This window comes from Muntiacus reevesi, chromosome 3 (genome assembly GCF_963930625.1).
Source record: "Muntiacus reevesi chromosome 3, mMunRee1.1, whole genome shotgun sequence".
NCBI lineage: Eukaryota > Metazoa > Chordata > Mammalia > Artiodactyla > Cervidae > Muntiacus > Muntiacus reevesi.
The window spans coordinates 147,007,553-147,025,178 of record NC_089251.1 but is presented as its reverse complement, the minus strand read 5'-3'; the positions used below and the strand labels follow the sequence as shown (position 1 = coordinate 147,025,178).

Sequence of the window (17,626 nt, the reverse complement as noted above, 5' to 3'; positions counted from 1 at the left end):
TTGTCATCTCAGGCCCAAGAATGGCTTTAGGACTTCACAGACCACTCCAGATATTTGAGTCATTTTTTATTAAGCTCTGGTGGGTCATTCCAAAGAGGGAAGATGGGTTTGTCCCAGGATTTTTCTTTTTACTAAACTGAAATAAACAAGATCCATAATCCCCCATTGTCTCTCTGCTTTCTAATAAAATACACAGACACACACATACTGTTAAAAGTATTCCATTCTTGCCTGAGTCAAAATCTGTACAAAAAAGATGCATCAGGCAATAATCCTAGAGTCTCCTCAATGTGCCAGCTCAGAATTATGAGCATTTTAATGAGGTGTCAATGAGGCACATTTATCCCTACTTCATACTAACCTGCTTCCCATTTTTTCTCTCCCACTCTGAAAGGCCTAAGAGCAATCTGGATAAAAACAAGCTTACAGAACTCAAACCTGATAAGCTGATAAGCCTATAGGACACAAGACATAAATGTCAATTTATTCCTTTATAATAAAATTTAAAAATTAGTCCTACTGTATAGCACAAGGAACTATATTCATGTCCTGTGATGTTATAATGGAAAAGAATACTAAAAAAAAAAAAAATACATGTGAAACTGATTCACTTTGCTGTACAGTAGAAATTAGCACAACATTGTAAGTCAGCTATACTCCAATAAAATTGTAAACAATTAAAAAGTCAATGAGTGAATCTGAAAATAGAATAAGTAAAAACTATGCTTATAAAAATTAGGCAGTTTGGGTGCTAGCACATTATCTTTGACTTAAAAATTTTTAAATAAGGACACATTTAAAATAAGGACAGACTCCCTCAAACTTTGTTTAAATGTATATGTGTTTCAACAAATTAAATATCCACTTTTGAAATAACAAACTTCAATTCATAGCTTCCATCACATATAAAAATTAACTCAAAATGGATCATATATTTAACTATAAAATGTAAAATAATAACATTTCTGGAAGAAAATATAAGATTTTTGTGTGTGTGTGACGATTAGTTAAGCAAAGCTTTTTTTGAGCATGATACCAAAAGCACAATTCATAAAAGAACAAAATGAACTTCACCAAAATTAAAATTTTCTACTCTTCAAAAGATATAGTTAAAGGAATAAACAAATAAGTCACAGACTGGAAGAAAATACTTGCAAATCATATATATGTATGAAGAACTTATATTCAGGATACATAAAGAACTCTCAAAATACTGTAACACATTTCTCAAATGGGTAAAAGAAATGAACACCTGACCAAAGAAGATATATGGATGGCAGATAAGCCATGAAAAGATACTCAACATCATTAGTCAATAGGAACAGGCAAATTAAGACCACAGTGATATACTACTTCACATCTATTAGAATGGCTAAAATTAAAACTACTTACCATACCAAATATTGTGAAGGATGTAGAGAAATTAGAACATCACAAACTACTAGTGGGAAGGTACAATAGTACAAAATTTGGGAGAAAGTTTGGAAACTTCTTATAAAGTCAAATATACACCTACCATATGTTATACTGGGCTTCCCTGGTGGCTGAGACAGTAAAGAATCTGCCTGCAATGCAGGAGACTCTGGTTTGATTCCTGGGTCTGGAAGATCCCCTGGGGAAGGGAATGGCAACCCACTCCAGTATTCTTGCCTGGAGAATTCCATGGACAGAGGAAGGTGGCAGCTACAGGCCATGGGGTTGCAAAGAGTCAGACATGAGCAATGAACACACATACATATATTATAATCATTTCATTCTTATTTATTTACCTAAGAGAAATAAAAGCATATGCCACACAAAGACTGTCCCACAAATGATTCAGAGCAGCTTTATCTATAATAACTAAAAATGGAAATGACACAAAGATCCATCAACAGATGATAAATAAATGGTGATATACCAATAGAAGAGAATGTTATTTGGCAATAAAAGGGGGTGAACTATTAAGACATGAGGCACAAGAACAATTAAAATAATTATGCTGAGTGAAGAAAGCCAGGCCAAAAACAAGAGTACATAATGTATGAGACCATTTACGTAAAATTATAGAAAGTGTAAATTAGTATAGTGACAGAAATTGGATCAGTGGTTGCCTAGCAGTGAGGGTAGGGTAAGGGAGGACAGAAGGAGGGGTCACAAGAGGCACAAAGAAGAAACTTTGGAGGTTATGACTTTATTCCCCATCTTGGTTGTGGTGAAAGGTATGGACATATTAAAACATCAAGCTATATACTTTAAATATGTGCAATTTATTGTATATCAATTGTATCTCAGTAAATATATTAAATAAGTAAATGAAATTTAAATGTTTGTTGAAAATATCCAGCCACATTGTCATTTGACAATAGTTGCTAAACCCTCTGTGCAGTGAAGCTATAACAATAGGCACGAGATGTACTGTCTATACTCCAAAGTCTTTCAAAGTTGATGGAGAGTTCTAATTTTGGACTTGGGGAGTGGAGTTGTTTGTGGGACATAATTACATAGATTTAGGATCAAGAAGTCTAGAGCCAAGGACAGAGTTGTGAGCTAAAGATAAAGATACTGGACTTACCATTTGTACAGAGCCAATGAAACAACTTACCTGGAGGAGGTAACCTAGAAATACAGATTGAGGAGTGAAATGACCAAGAAAGGACACTAGCAGTACCGAGATTTTCTTTAACTAATAAAAATAAATGAAAGGAAAAAAAAAGAGGCAGGAAGAGGAAGATGCCCCAGAGTGAGACTGAAGAGAGACCAACCCGGAGCTCGGATAAGAGCTCAGACAGTGCCGGGAAGCAGTGCTCAGCCATGTCTGACTCTGTGGCCCCACGAACCGTAGTCAGCCAGGCTTCTCTGTCTGTGGAATATTCCAGGCAAGAATACCGGAGTAGGTTGCCATTCCTTTTCCATGGAATCTTCTGGACCCAGGAATCGAACCTGTGTCTCCTTCATCTCCTGAATTGGCAGGCAGATTCTTCCTGTGTTCTCAAAAGGAGGACAGTCTCAGATCATTCAAGGAGGTTGGGGAAGACAAGGGGTGGATGCTGTCATCTGAATTGGGCAAATTGGAAGTCTCTGGTGACCTTGGTAGGGAGATACTTCGTGGGTCATCGCAGAGGTGAATGCTCTAGGACATCAATGCTCTAATAGTCTTGCCTTGTACTTTGGTTGTTATAAAGCAGGCAGAAAAGAAGCATGGGGCAGTCATATCATCCCTCCTTAGGACGTGACAGCACACCGGAGCACTGAAAGAAAGACATCTGTGTGTCTAGACTACTAGCTTTCACTTCTCTACTTTGTCTTTTCCCCAGATAAACATACTCATACACCTAATTTTGGTCAGAATTCACGGCCGTCATCACAATATTATTCTTTTTCTCCTTCACTCAAGGTCCTAGGTCCCTTATTTCTTTCTATCTCCATCTCTCTCCTTCAAGCTGTTAGAAAGAGTGGTCCATATCCATCATTTCCACTTCCTCAGACTCCTTCCATGACCTACCATCTTCAGACATCCAGAAATTTGGTCCTGATATCATGGGGAGCAGGAAAAGTGTTGTATTGTCAGACCAGGAGTAGCCTAGAGAGTTTAGTCACCAGGCTGTGAGATGCTAAACGTAATTTGATTTTCCACACTGAAAAACTTCACTGCAATGTCTGAATTCTTCACAACCAAAGCAGTTTACTCTTTAGTAGAATGACCTACCTGTTCCCTTGCACGGAGACAGGACACGTCTCTGCTCACAGCTGCAAGCACTTGACTGCTACGGGTAGGCCATCTGTTCTTCCGCTTGTGGCTTTTGGCAAAAAGGGACGTCTGGTGGAAACTTTTCAGATTTGGATTTAAGTAGCTCCCCAGTCGGAGAAGGCAATAGCAACCCACTCTAGTACTCTTGCCTGGAAAATCCCATGGACGGGGAAGCCTGGTAGGCTGCAGTCCACGGGGTCGCTAAGTAGGACACGACTGAGCGACTTCACTTTCACTTTTCATTTTCAGGCACTGGAGAAGGCAATGGCAACCCATTCCAGTGTTCTTGTCTGGAGAATCCCAGGGACGGCGGAGCCTGGTGGGCTGCCGTCTATGGGGTTGCGCAGAGTCGGACACGACTGAAGCGATTTAGCAGCAGCAGATCCCTAGGGGCTCAGACAGTAAAGAATCTGCCTGCAGTGGGGTTCGATTCCTGTGTCAGGAAGATCCCCTGGAGAAGGAAATGTCTACCCACTCCAGTATTCTTGCCTGGAGAAGAGCAGCCTGGTGGGTTACTGTCCATGGGGTCGCAAAGAGGTGCACACGGCTGAGCCATTAATACACACAGAGCTCTCTTTCAGAGAAGCAGACTTCGAGTAGGGTTGTTAGTTTGGCTTTTATCTTATGTCCTAGTCCTAGTAACTGTCTTTCCTCCTTCTTCCTCATCCCGTACTAGAATTCTTGGAATGAAATCCCCACTCTCTCCCTGTTCCTTAGTATCTAGTTTGCAAGTTGGCTATATCAGACAAGAACTTCGATTGGTGCAGAAATGCATCTGGTCTGGGGTGAGCAGATCCTAACCCTACTTGTCCTGCATCATCTTCCTCCCCTCTTGGCCTTGTCCAGTTAGTTATCACCTCTGTGATAAGCCCCTGGACCCAAATCTTTCATTCCCAGTTTGGCAACTAGATTGCTGCCTTCCAAAATTTCTCCTCTTTGTAGCTTCCTTGGTTCAGGGTCATTTCTGGCTCTAAGTCGTCAGTCATAGGCTTCATCTTAGAAACTCTGTTTTCTTGACTTTCTCCTTCACCTGCCCTGCCAGACGCTCGTTCTCATCAATAGCATCTCCAGGTTCTATCCTGAGACTACTGATAAACAAGTTTGTTTATTTCCAGGGATCTGATGGAAGAGGCTTATGCTGGCTTAATAGAGCCAACTGTTAAATACACAAATATATTAAAATAAATATAAATAAATAATGTTGTCAAACTGTTGGTAGTTTGAAATTGGCCATGGTAGGAGCATTTATAACATGGAAATTGGCAAGTGCTACCAACTGGGGCCGTTTTTTCCCCTTAGAGGTGGTATACTATCACACCATCGCTTGTTTCTCCCCCATAATTGCCCCCTGCATAGTCGCACATGTACACACACACACAGGCACCCACTCAGCGGACAGCTCTAATGCCAGATCCTCATCTCCTCAGGCTACCTTAGCCTCCAGCTGCAGAGAAACCTTCCACACTCACCTACAACCAGTGATTTGATTTTTCCCCCCTACTTTAAAACATTCACTTTCAACATTTAGTAATGGAATATACATATATATATATATTTAAAATACATTCTGGACCTTAACTAGACCTTTCCAAAACTACTGACCACACTATTTGAGAAATACTAATGTAGTTAAAGCTGAAGCTCCAATACTTTGGCCTCCTAATGGGGAGAGCCAACTCATTGGAAAAGACCCTGATTCTGGGAAAGATTGAAGGCAAAAGAAGAGGGCTGCAGAGGATGAGATGGTTAGATAGCATCACCGACTCAATGGACATGAATTTGAGCAAACCCCAGGAGATAGAGGAAGATAGGGAAGCCTGGCGTGCTGCAGTGACAGAACAACATCAACAGTGTAGTACATCTGTGTCTTCAGAGTGCATTTAATCAATGGAGGAATCGTTCGTGGGGGGAACCTACTTACTATGATGTCTCAGTAGAAGGAACTCATATATCAGTACCATAGATGATTCATCACAGGATATTAACTTCTGTGAACTTCAGAGTGGAAAGAAGACCAGCTAATTATTACAGGTATTTCAGAAACCTTGGTGCAAGCCATGCAGTGATAAAATTGCATGAGCCAACCAAAACATCAAGTTGTTTGCTTCTGACAAGATTTTTTATAAGATCATGCTGTTACTTCATATTGATCTGGAGCTCTGTCACATATTTCTTTGATTAACAGCAATGAAAAATAAACTATTATTTGTCACTGAAGTACTTTAGTAAATAAAACCATTCAAAACATGGAAGGTAAAAATAAAAAGGACATTGAATGGCTGGGGACCACTAGACTCAATTTTTAAAGAGCACACCACATTTTTATTTTAAAAAAATCTAATGTTTAGTTGCTAGAAACATGTAAAGGTTGCTAGTCAAGTGACTAGAAACACAGGCTCTGGAGACAGATGGGCTGGATTTACTCTGGAGCTTTGTTACTTGCTATCTCTATGATTTGGGGGCAAGTTACTTAATTTCTCTGTGCCTCATTTTTCTCACCTGTAAAATGGAAATAAAAGCACCTACTTCACATGATTATTGTGAAACCAAAATGAAATAGCACATGCAGTGTTTAGAATAATAAATCAGAATTTAAAATATTTGCTCTCAAGTTCATTAATAACACTATTTCTGCAGAACTTACAGTGTGCATGGAGCTTACTACACGCTTCATATTCAATCTCTTACTACTCTCTGAGGTAAAAATTAAGCACATTTTATAAGTAAGGAAACAGACTCTCAGTGAAAAGATGTAACTTTTCCACAGTCTTGTGGCTAGTAAGTGAAAGAGCTTGGCTTGCGATATTTTAGGAGTTTTCATTTAAGTGATAGAAAGATGCAAAACTGAAGCTTGTATTGGAATCCAAGCCACCCTGATATTTAGTATTCCATCAGGAAATGCTTCCTTCATAGTCAACCCAACCCTTGCTTGCTGCGGCATAAAGTATTCTTGTTCTGTCTTCAGCAGAGACAAAAAAACTCATGAACATCCCTGTGTTTCCACTTAAAGACTTACTAACTTACCCTATGACTTGTATTCTCTTGGTTTTAAAAACACACAACTCCCATAGGCCTTCCTCATGAACTCTATTTACTCACCTCTGAATAATTTCTACAGCAGCATTTCTGCTTTATCTAAATGTAATTTTTAAGTTAGACATTAAAGTTCATTATGAATGTAAGCTGGGCGCACTATCCTTTGGCTGAACTTGCTTTGCTTCTGAAGCAACTGCATGTAAGGATGCCTGTTTTGGATTTCCTTACTCCACCACCCCATCTAGAAGGTTCTGTCCACAATGTGCCACAATATACTTAGTAAGGATTTTTAAGTTTTTCAAGTTTTCATGTCACTTTGTTTCACAGGGCTGAGTCTGGAGGTACTTATATTTAGTTGTGCGACCAGGAAGACAAATGGCAGTGTGAACTGGCCCTCTTTACAAGACAGATGTTACCCTTCATTCAGTTACCTTGTCTGAGTCAGGCACTGTGCTAGACCCAGGAACAAAAGACACGGTCCCTCAGAGCCAGTGTTTATCTCTCACCAGGGAGATAAATGCCCAATTACCTAATTATTACATTATAGAAATGCCCTGGAATCAATAGGAACCCCCAGAAAGGGACAGGAAGACTGCTTGGAACACAGAGGTAGGGAGGTCTGATTTAAAAAAAAAAAAATCCTGGGTAACTAGTCAGAGAGCTGGGCTCTGACCCCACTTTTACTGTTAACTTCATTATGCCATCAGTTGTGGTTGAATTGTCCCTGCTGTCATGCCCTACAAAGATTTTAAAAAAGAGAGAAAGAAAAAAGGTATATTGGGGTCCTAACCCCCAGTACCTCAGAATGTCATCTCATTTGGAGGTGGGGTCTTTAATATGAAGTCATTGTGCATGCTAAGTCACTTCAGCTGTGCCCAACTCTTTGTGACCTCGTGGACTGTAGCCCACCAGGCTTCTCCGTCCATGGGATTCTCCCGGCAAGAATACTGGAGTGCGTTGCCAGGCCCTCCTCCAGGGGATCTTCCCGACCCAGGGACTGAACCCACATCCCTCATGTCTCCTGTGTTACAGGCAGATTCTTTACTGCTGAGCCACCGTGGAAGCCCACAAAGTCATCAGGGTGAGCCCTGGTGGCTCAGAGGTTAAAGCATCTGCCCGAAATGCAGGAGACCTGGGTTCGATCCCTGGGTCGGGAAGATCCCCTGGAGAAGGAACTGGCAACCCACTCCAGTATTCTTGCCTGGAGAATCCCATGGACGGAGAAGCCTGGTGGGCTACAGTCCACGGGGACGCAAAGAGTCAGACGCGACTGAGCGACTTCACTTTCAATCCAATATGGTTGGTGTCTTTATAAAAACAGGAAATTTGTCCATGAAGACCATTGCACATAGAGGGGACATGATGTGAAGAGACACAGGGAAAAGTCAGCCATCTATAAGCCAAGCAGAAAAGCCCGGAACAGATCCTTCCCTCACAGCCCTCAGAGAAATTAAGGCTGTTAACACCAGCCTTTCAGACTTTCATCCTCCAGAACTCCGAGACAATAAATTCCTGTTGTAAGCCGCCCACCCCATCTCCGGTGCTCTCTTATGGCAGTCCTAGCAAACTAAAACAGCATTTCCTATCACCAGACATGCAACATCTCAGGCTCCACACCAGGCAAGGCCAGTCCCACGTGTGGGAGGGGCAAAGGCACTCAGGGTAGAACCAACCAGAAAAATGCCCGAATCTGCCTTTGGTTCATTCCTATGGTGGGCTTTTGTTTATAAGGTAAAAAGTAATAGTCAATAATATGGGGACTTTTGGAATACAAGCTATACCCAAGAGATAAAACTTTCTGTTAAGTAACACACCAACATGGCTTTGCCTAAACAGTCAATAAACATACACGGCATTCCATCTCACTAGAATCAGACTTGTGACAAAACTACTCTTGGTCAACAGAAATTGCTAATACACATCAGAGAACGAATGAAAGTCATCCTGAAAGAGTGACAACCTATACATCTATAACACACACTGGGGCCATTTGTCTTCCTGTTGGCACAACTAAGGTTGAATGAACCTTGAATTGTCTTCCTAGAATACACAGTGACATGGAAACTTTAAAGCCAAATAAAAAATAAATAAGAAAACTTTCTATTAGGTATATATTCATTTCAGCTTCTGAGAAGGTTTTTAACCTAAACAAAATCTGGAGTAATGAAAAGATAACGTAATATGTAGCGCCTGTATAGACTAAGAAAGTTCAGCCAAGGGACATGGTTTTTGTGTTTCCAACATGTTTTGCCCTTAGGCCAGCAAGGTTATCCTTTCTCTTTTCACCCTAAGTGTTCCTCTTTCCTGGAAAATTTCCAAGCAGAACCCTGGTTCCAAGTCATAACGACTCGGTCTGCTGCCACTGGAACTCCAAGGGAGTGACTCATCCTGTGGATTTGCCTCAGCAAGTCTTCAGCAAGTCTTTGTTCTTATGCCCGTCCAGCCCTCAACCTCTCAGCGTTGGCCAGGACCCACAACGGGCTTCTTTTTCAGTCTCTCTGACTTCTGTCCTTTCACGTTTTAAAGACATTGTAATTATAAAAATGATATACAAAGGGAAAAAGAGAAGTGTACAAAGTTTAAAATGTTTTCATATAAGGGCTAGCAAAGTCAACAGGGTGCATATCCTTCAAGATAAGTAGACTTCCGCCCTCCTTCCCCCTTTTTTAGAGCACATATTGTACATACTGTTCTGACTCGCTCTTATCACTCAAAAAATATGTCATGAACACTATTCTGGGTCAACACATGCATAGCTCCCTGATTTTTAAACTGTTATTTATTATTCCACAGTGTATATACATTCAGTTTTTCTAACCATTCCTCTATTCATAAGTGTTGAAGTGCAGTCTGAATTTTTTCTCTTACAAATAACACTGTAACAGACATACATGTAAGTACACTCTTGCACACATAAGTATTTCTGTAAGATAGCTTACTTGCAGTGGAATTGCATGGTCTAAGTATATATGCATTTTTAACATTTACAGATACTGCAAACTGCTTTCCAGAAATGTTCATACTATATCATCAATTCATACTACAGTTGGTTGAATATGAAAGTTGTATTTTTAATGTGCACTCACAAACATCTTATATTAAAACTTTTCCTTGCCAGTGTAATAAGTAAAAAATGCTGTCTTGTTGTAATTTACACTCTGATCGTTGATGAGGCTGAATATGTTTCCATATGTTCATTAGCACATATTCCTCCTTCTGAAAAATTACTTCTTCACATCCTGTGTTTGTTTTTATTTTGCTGCTTCTCTTTTTTTATATTGATTTCTAGAAGCTATTTGGCATTTTGCATATTAATCTTTCCTACTGTGAATATATGTTGCATTTATTTTTTCCCCTTTAAGTAATATTGTTTATGGTACCTGTCACTGCATAAAAATGTTTGGGTTGTTTGTTCTGTAGTCAAATCTATTTAATCTTTTCTGTTATAGTTTCTGGGGTTTTATCATATTTCTAACTAGTTTTACAAAGATAACCAGTGTTGTTAAAGAATTTCCTACATTTTCTTTTAGTCTTCTATAGTTTATTAATCCATCCAGAATTTTTTCTGCAATCTGGGATAAAATAGCATATTAATTATGCTTAACTCATCAGAAGTTTGCTTTTTTTTAACTCAGATAACATTTCAATGTGTGTGTTCAGCAAGTAAATACCATAGAGGAACTCAGAGACTCAGGATCCCCCCATCCTGTGTTTCTACCCTCCACTAGGTAAGAAGTCAGCAAATAATCACCCTGAGGAAATGTGGACCCACTGCCTGCTTTTTTTAAATAAAGTTTTATTGGAACACAATGTCCATTTGTTTACATAGTGCTTATGACTATTTCCCTGTAAAACAGCAGATAGTTATGACAGAGCACTCATGACCCATGAAGCCTAAAATATTTACCATATGGCCCTTTATAGAAAAAGTTTGCTGACTCCCGCTCTAGAATCCTTAGTTTCCATGCAACAGATGGAGATGAGAGATCATGCAGGTTTTCCACAGTGGAGACTGGAGGTGGAGCACAAAACTTTCATCTACATTCCACTTGGCAGAATTCAGTCCTATGGCCGCACTTCACTACACAGGAGGCTGAAAAATGTGAATTAGTTGTGCACCTGGGAGGAAAGAGTTGTAGAATTATTAGCCATTCTCTGCTTTGATGTGCCCTGCAATTATTTATATCTTTTTTCCTCGCTACTTTTAATCAGAATGGGCTAGATTATACTGCAGAGACAAACAACCCCTAGATTTCAGTGACTTTATTTCTCACTCTTGCTCAGGTCCAGTAAGGGACGGTAGGCAGGTATGGCATTGCTCAAGGTCGTCATTCACTGCAGTCCAATAGAGTAGCCATCACAAGCACCTTGCGGGCTAGGTGCTACAGGGAAAAACAGAACAGGGTCATACCTGCACTAGGTCTTAACTTCTGCCCAGAATCGATACTCATCACTTCCATCTACTTTTCACTGGCTGAAGCAAGTCCCAGAGCTACTCTGTACATCAGCAGGCTTTTGTTATTGTTAAGTCGCTAAGCTGTGTCCAGCTCTTTGCAACCCCATGGAGCCGGGCCTCCCTGTCCTCCACTATTTCCCAGGGTTTGCTCAAATTCATGTCCATTGAGTCAGTGATGCTCTCTAACCATCTCATTATCTGCCGTCCCCTTTTCCCGTTGCCCTCCATCTTTCCCCGTATCAGGGTCTTTTCCAATGAGTCAGCTCTTGGCATCAGGTGGCTAAAGTATGGGAGCTTCAGCTTCAGCATCAGTCCTCCCAGTAAACTTTCAGGGCAGATTTTCTTTAGGATTGACTGGTTTGATCTCTTTGCAGTCCAAGGGACTCCAGTAGGCTGCAGACAGGTAATCCTCCCATATGTTTTGAAGGAGGTAGAGCTGGGATATTTGTAAACAGTTCTAATGAATACCACACTTACACACACAGAGCACATTTATCTCCTCCCCAGAGGAGATCTGCCAGATACCACCCAGTCCCTGCAGCTAGTCAAAGTCAAGGCTCTCTAGATAAAAGACCTTCCAGTAGGTCTGAATAGCACTCTGGAGCCCAGTGGTCTGGAGCCTGACAACTAAAGTCACTCTCTGTCCTCACACTCATTTGGATATCCAAATCCTAAAGACAGCTGACCATGCCCTGAAACAGGCTTCTGGGATCCGAGTGGTGTCCATGTCTGTATGGCCATGCCTAGAGAATCAGGACAATCTAGAAGCTGGAAAATAGAACTATGGTATTTTGCTGAAATCTTGCAAGGAAAAGGTCAGCCTCCTTGTAGGAAACGTATTGTTCCCCCATGTTTATAATTAAGCACGTCAGATAAAGGGGGTAAGTGACTATATGGAGGGAAGCAGTAGATACAGATGAAAAATACCTGTGTGAAAATAGTATACAAACTACTTTGTTCATCTTTCAGGAAATGTTTACTCTTATGATTCCATTTGTTTGCTTAAGGAAAGACTTTCACTTTTGTATTAGCTTAGAAAATAGTAAAATAAGATTCATGGATTATAATCACAGAATCATTTTGAACAAGTCATACTAGCTTTAAACATATTACCTTCTGATTAAACTTTCAAATAATGTAATTTTTCAAGTAAATTCTCAATATCTGGTGCCAATACCAATACATATCTTTTTCATATTCTACTTCTTTGAATGTTTCTACCTCCATGAAATTATAGGAATGTTATCTCATGTTTTAAAAATCATTTATGCTTAACTCATCAAAATACTGCTTTGTTAGTTATTTGATGTCCAAGAAATTTTTACATATTTTTCAATAATCAATTTGAATGCTTATTGAGTAAACCCTCCCTCTCAGAAACAGAAGTTTTCACTTTTCTTTCCCTAGAGTAAATTAATCTGAGTACCCAAAGGTTGAAGTTTTATTTGAAACTCACTGTGTGTAAACTTTTAAATATTTATTATTTATCTACTTTGGCTGTGTTGGTTCTTCATTGTGGCTTGCAGGATCACCGTTACAGCACGTGGACTTCTTAGTTACAGCATGCATGCAGGATCTAGTTCCCTGACCAGGGATCGAACCAGGGACCCCTGTACTGGGGGCGTGGAGTCTTACCACTGGACCACCAGGGAAGTCCTTGTATAAACTTTTAAAAGTCTTACTTCTTTTGCTAGGTCCCTTAAGTGACTAATGAAAGTTGTAATTATTTTCTTTTACTTTATAATTGTCTCTTGATGGACTAGGCCTCCATTCCCAGTAGAGAATTAGTTTTAGTCTAATTTGTGTTACAGTGGCTACTACTATACACCCATTCTCCATTTATTTAATTTTCATCAAATTCAATGCTTTAATATTTTCACTCTCCATACACATACCAGTTACCTACTTTGCCTGGAAAAAAATCCCATGGACAGAGAAGCCTGGTGGGCTATAGTCCATTGGGTCACAAAGAGTCAGACTCCAATGAGTGGCTAAGCAAGCGTGACTACCTACTTACTGAGAAATAGCCCTCAAAGGGAAAAGGCCACGTACAGGCCTCTGAAAACCCTTTCTTCTCTCTGGTCATATCCAGGTGGTGAAGGCTTTCTTCCTTCAGACTTTTAAACAAATTGGCTTTGGAGTCCCAGGAGGTAATGAAGTAGAAGAATGGAATGATAGGACTGAGCTCAATGTTAGCTCCAAAGCCCTTCCTAGGAAAACAATAACTTTTACTCATTTTGGAATTCTGAGGAGAAACTCCTCAAAACTTAAGTGAATTATTTTGCCAGAAGACCTTTTAAAAAATGCATCAAATTCCAAGTCAAACTGTTACAAGTTACCTTTCCATCGAAAGTCGATCAACAGTATGAAGTTTATCCTTTATCTTTGCATGTAATATGGCTTCTAGAAGCAAGTGTTCTTTTCAGTAGCATCGGTGGGGCCAGACTGTATAGGTTCAAATCCTCCCTCTACCATTTCTCCTCTTCTTGACTCACTTTATCTATTAAAAAAAAGTTCAAAAATACTACCTATCTGACTGGACTATTTAAAGGAGTAATTGAGTTAACACTTACAAAGCTTTTACAATTTTTTTTTTTAAATTATATGATCCCATACTCCCATCCAGGGTAACAAGAACCACCATAAGTTGCATGAGAATTTAAGTTTCTCCACTTTCGACTCCTTTATCCCTTATTAGAACAATGCTTTGTCGACATGAGCACACTACGGTAGCAGATTTGAGCTTTGCCAGAAAGGTGTTTCTATCTAATTTCAAATTACGAATTCCTGAACATCGGATGATATACCACGCTGCTGTACACTCAGGGGCCCCTTCGAGTGCAGGGCGTGAGTCAGAAGTAACTCTGGCAGTGTGTTTCTAAGGAGCTTTGACATCCAAGGAGCCGCTGAGAAAGTTATTGGTATTGAGAAAAAGGGAGGCTAAGTCACCCTGAAAATAAAGAAATAAATAAATAAACTGGAGAGCTGCGTGCATTTCACTCTGCTGCCTCTGGAAGAGGTGTGTTATCTAAAGTGCTTCCATCATGAATAATGATGGAGAAACTGCCTTTACTCGCCGACTACTGTTCTTTCAGGCAGAAATCCATGGGCTGGTGCCCACGGCGTGCATCTGGAACTTGGTTATCACACACGTTTAGAGCAACCAGTCCTCAGCGTGAGAGGCAGCGACAGGCAGGGGCCGGGACACTTCGGGGTGTCTGAGGTCAGACCCAACCCAACCCCCCTACTTTTTCCGCGGCTGGTTCTTCTGGTCATTTCGGAAATCGGCTACCTTTGTTTACATGTTGAGCCTGGCTCAGCACTAGAAAGCCTTAGCGCTTTCTAAAAAGAAGTCTCATGCGTTTATAGGCAGTGCTGGGGGAGCAAAGTTCTTTCTCCTGGGCAGGGGAGGGTGCCTCTCCGGCAGCACGTGCGGGTGGTGGCACCATCTCTGATCGCAGAGGCAGCTTAAGTGAGGCAGAGGTTCGGGGAAGGCGAGGAGGCTGGTGTGGGGCAAGCAAAGTGCGGAAGCCGTATGGGGATTCTTCTAGAAAGTGGGGTGGGAAAGGAGCTAGGGAGGGCGTGTGGAGGGAAGGGATCTGTGTCAGAACGTGCGTGTGAGCGGATACAAAACCCGAGAGAGGCGTGAGCAGCGCTGTGTGTGCGAGCCGGAGCGAGGGGCGCCGGCTCTGGGTGTGTGCGCCTGGGTGAGTGACACCGAGGGGCGGGCTGGCCGGCCGGCCGGCGGGCGGGGGCAGCCTGCGAGGGGCGGGAGTGTCCCTGCGTGGAGCGGGCCGACCCGGAGTTGTGTCAGTGAAGGAATCTAGCCCGCGGGCCGAGCCGGCTGCGCCCTCCGCCGCGAGCGCCGGCAGCGCGGGGCGAGCTCCGGACGGCGCGCGGCCCAGGCAGCGGCTCCTGCTCGGCCCGCCCTCCGCGCCGCAGGGGCCGCCACCGCCGCCGCGCCTCCCCCCCCGGCAACCGCGCCCCCGATCCCCGTCCCCGGTCCGGGACGGAGCGGCTGGCGCTCGGCACAGAGGTAAGCCCGGGATCTCCGGCCGCCGCCGCCTCCCGGGACCCAGTCCCCGCCCGCCCGCCGGGCTCGGGCCGGGACGCGGCCGGGCCTGCGCAGCCGGGACGGTGGCTGAGCCCGGGCCGCGCGATCCGCAGCCTGAGTCGCCCAGCCCCCGCCGCCTCCCGGGGCGCTGGGTGTGGCCCCCGCGCGGCGCCGACGCGGGCTGGCCGCGCGGACCGGACGCGGAGGTCGCCGTCCTGCCTTTCTCAGGCCGGCACTGGCGAGCGAGCTGGCGGGCGGGAGGAGGCGCCGGGTGCGGCGCACATTCGCGCGCCCAGGGCGAGCGTGTGGCGGCGGCGCTCCGACGTGGACCCGCCCGCCCCGGATCTGAATCGGCCGCGGTCCCTCGCCTGCCCTCCCCCACACGAGCGCCCCCTTCCACCCGCCGGGCGGACGGAGACCGATGCCCTCCCGCCGCCGCGCTCCTGCTTCGAGCCGCCTCTGCCGGCAGCATCCCGCCCTCGATCGCCGTCCGGCCCGGGGGCAGCCGGTCCAAGGAAACCCGCGCCCCTCGGTGCCCGGTGGGAGCCGGATGCGGCGGCTCCCGGAGCCGGCAGACTCGCCGTGGTGGTCCCAGGGGGGCGGGAGCCGATGCCTGGAGACTTGGCCGCGGGACTAAGCGTTCGCGTCGCCGCGACTGGGCGGGCGGACCCGGAGTCGGCCGAACCCGGAATCGGCCGACGGTGGCCAGAGCTCGAGACAGCTGTGGCTCCGGAGATGCGAGAGGGTCTTCCCGCTCTATGCCCACTCCCGACTTTTCCGTACCTCGGAAGATCGGCCCCGCTCGCTCGCACTCTGGTGATTAGTACTTACTGCAGACGTGGGAGATGAAGGGTTGAGAGTTTTACCTGGACAGGGATGAGACTGAAACCTCCTATCTTGTCAACTTGAGGTTTCCACCTCTTAGGGGGTTGGTGTGTGTGTGTTTGTGAACTTCCTGAGCTTTTGATTCCCAGTGGTCCGGGTTTTAGCAAATGCCAAGATTTTGGAGCCCTGACATTTTAAAGATTCTTTCTGTGCAGCATTTTCCTTTGAGTGAGCTACAAAATCTGTAGCTTGAGAACTAGGGAAAAACCTTGAACTTCAAACACAGCCTCTTTCATAAAATGTTATGTGCATTATTTTTCACTTATTTAATTTTTTAAAAAAAATGTTATATTAAAAACTTTTACCAATCCTCTCGCACATCAGAAAAAAAATGACTCAAATTTTAGAACCTATGCAGAGGAAGAGCTTTATGTCAGTATTTGAAAGAGTAAGGTCGTGTGACCTTTATGACTGGTTTAGTTTGTCCTAAAGGAACGATTCATTGCCATATCTGATTGATTTTATTTTCTAGAAATTAAGCAGATGTGTAATATGGCAGAGAAAAGAGACAGGAAGTCAGAATTGCTTCATTCTGAAAAAAGAAAAAATATCCAAGCAACAAATCCATTTACTTTGAAAGATACTCTGAAATGAAGTCCCTAGTCGCTTTTTGTATGAAGTATTTGATTGGCCTTTATAAAATTATATCAACTAAAGTACAGTGTGTTGTGTAGATGGGGCAGGTTTTTTATTAAGTAATTGTAGTATTAAAAAAAATACCTGTGTATGAAAATATTTGTTGGATCTCTAACTAGGGGAAAATCAACTTTGGGAATGATTTTCTATTTGGACAGGCAAATGCTGCTGCAGTCTCTAATTAGAGTTTTGGATTAAACTCAAGCTTTGTTAAAACCTATTTTATGGAGCAGCAGAACAAAAAATATGTCCAATTCTTTATCTTTGTGTGGCTTTAAACACATATGCACATACACACACGACTAGCTCCAAAGGATAATTTGCATAAAAATACAATCACTTGAATGCAGAGAATATCTAAGAGGATGGTTAGAAAAAAAAAACCAAAACTCAGCATCAGGGAAAGGAGTATATTAATTGGCAATTTTCTTTCTTTAATCCTTGCCTGTGAAAATATTAAATAATTTTCTAGGAATCAATTTAAAGTACTTACTAAGGCAAAATGATCAAGACTCCTTTTGTATTCATTTTGTTTTAGGGAGCCCCCTAATGAAAGTCTCCGATTGACTGTTGCTTTGCTTGCACTGATTTTTCAAGTGGCCTTTGTGGGGATAGATTTCTGTGGGCTTGTGAGGCTGCTCAGCCAATCTCTGTAACGATCAGGAAGAGAAAATGCTTAGGCCACACCATTGCAGTCTTTGATACTCTGCCAATAGGAAGCATCTCAAAGACCTACTTTGCCATGCAGATGGAAATACTTTCCATCAGAAGTCAAGCTTTAGAAATGTTTCGTTTTTGGTTCTAAGTTTTATCAGTTTCTCTGTCTCTG

At 42.8% G+C, this 17,626-nt stretch overlaps 1 protein-coding gene and 1 long non-coding RNA gene across 5 annotated transcripts in view; one reads left to right on the top strand and one right to left on the bottom strand.

Moving 5' to 3' along the window:
* Positions 1 to 10,712: 10,712 nt before the first annotated feature.
* On the bottom strand, positions 10,713 to 16,923 carry LOC136165020 (uncharacterized). Its single transcript, XR_010662440.1, has 3 exons — positions 16,108 to 16,923; positions 13,562 to 13,722; positions 10,713 to 10,885 (listed from the first exon to the last, which is right to left on the bottom strand). It is a non-coding gene; the product is annotated as an uncharacterized lncRNA (long non-coding RNA).
* SPATS2L (spermatogenesis associated serine rich 2 like) overlaps positions 14,833 to 17,626 on the top strand; it is a 184,631-nt gene continuing 181,837 nt past the window's right edge. The window contains exon 1 of one of the 4 annotated variants that reach the window (XM_065930871.1): positions 14,833 to 14,929. The gene's annotated coding sequence lies outside the window, so the exon portion shown is untranslated. Of the gene's footprint in view, positions 14,930 to 15,013; positions 15,259 to 17,626 lie in introns of those variants that run through there. The other 3 variants (XM_065930874.1, XM_065930875.1, XM_065930873.1) reach the window with 3 other exon arrangements.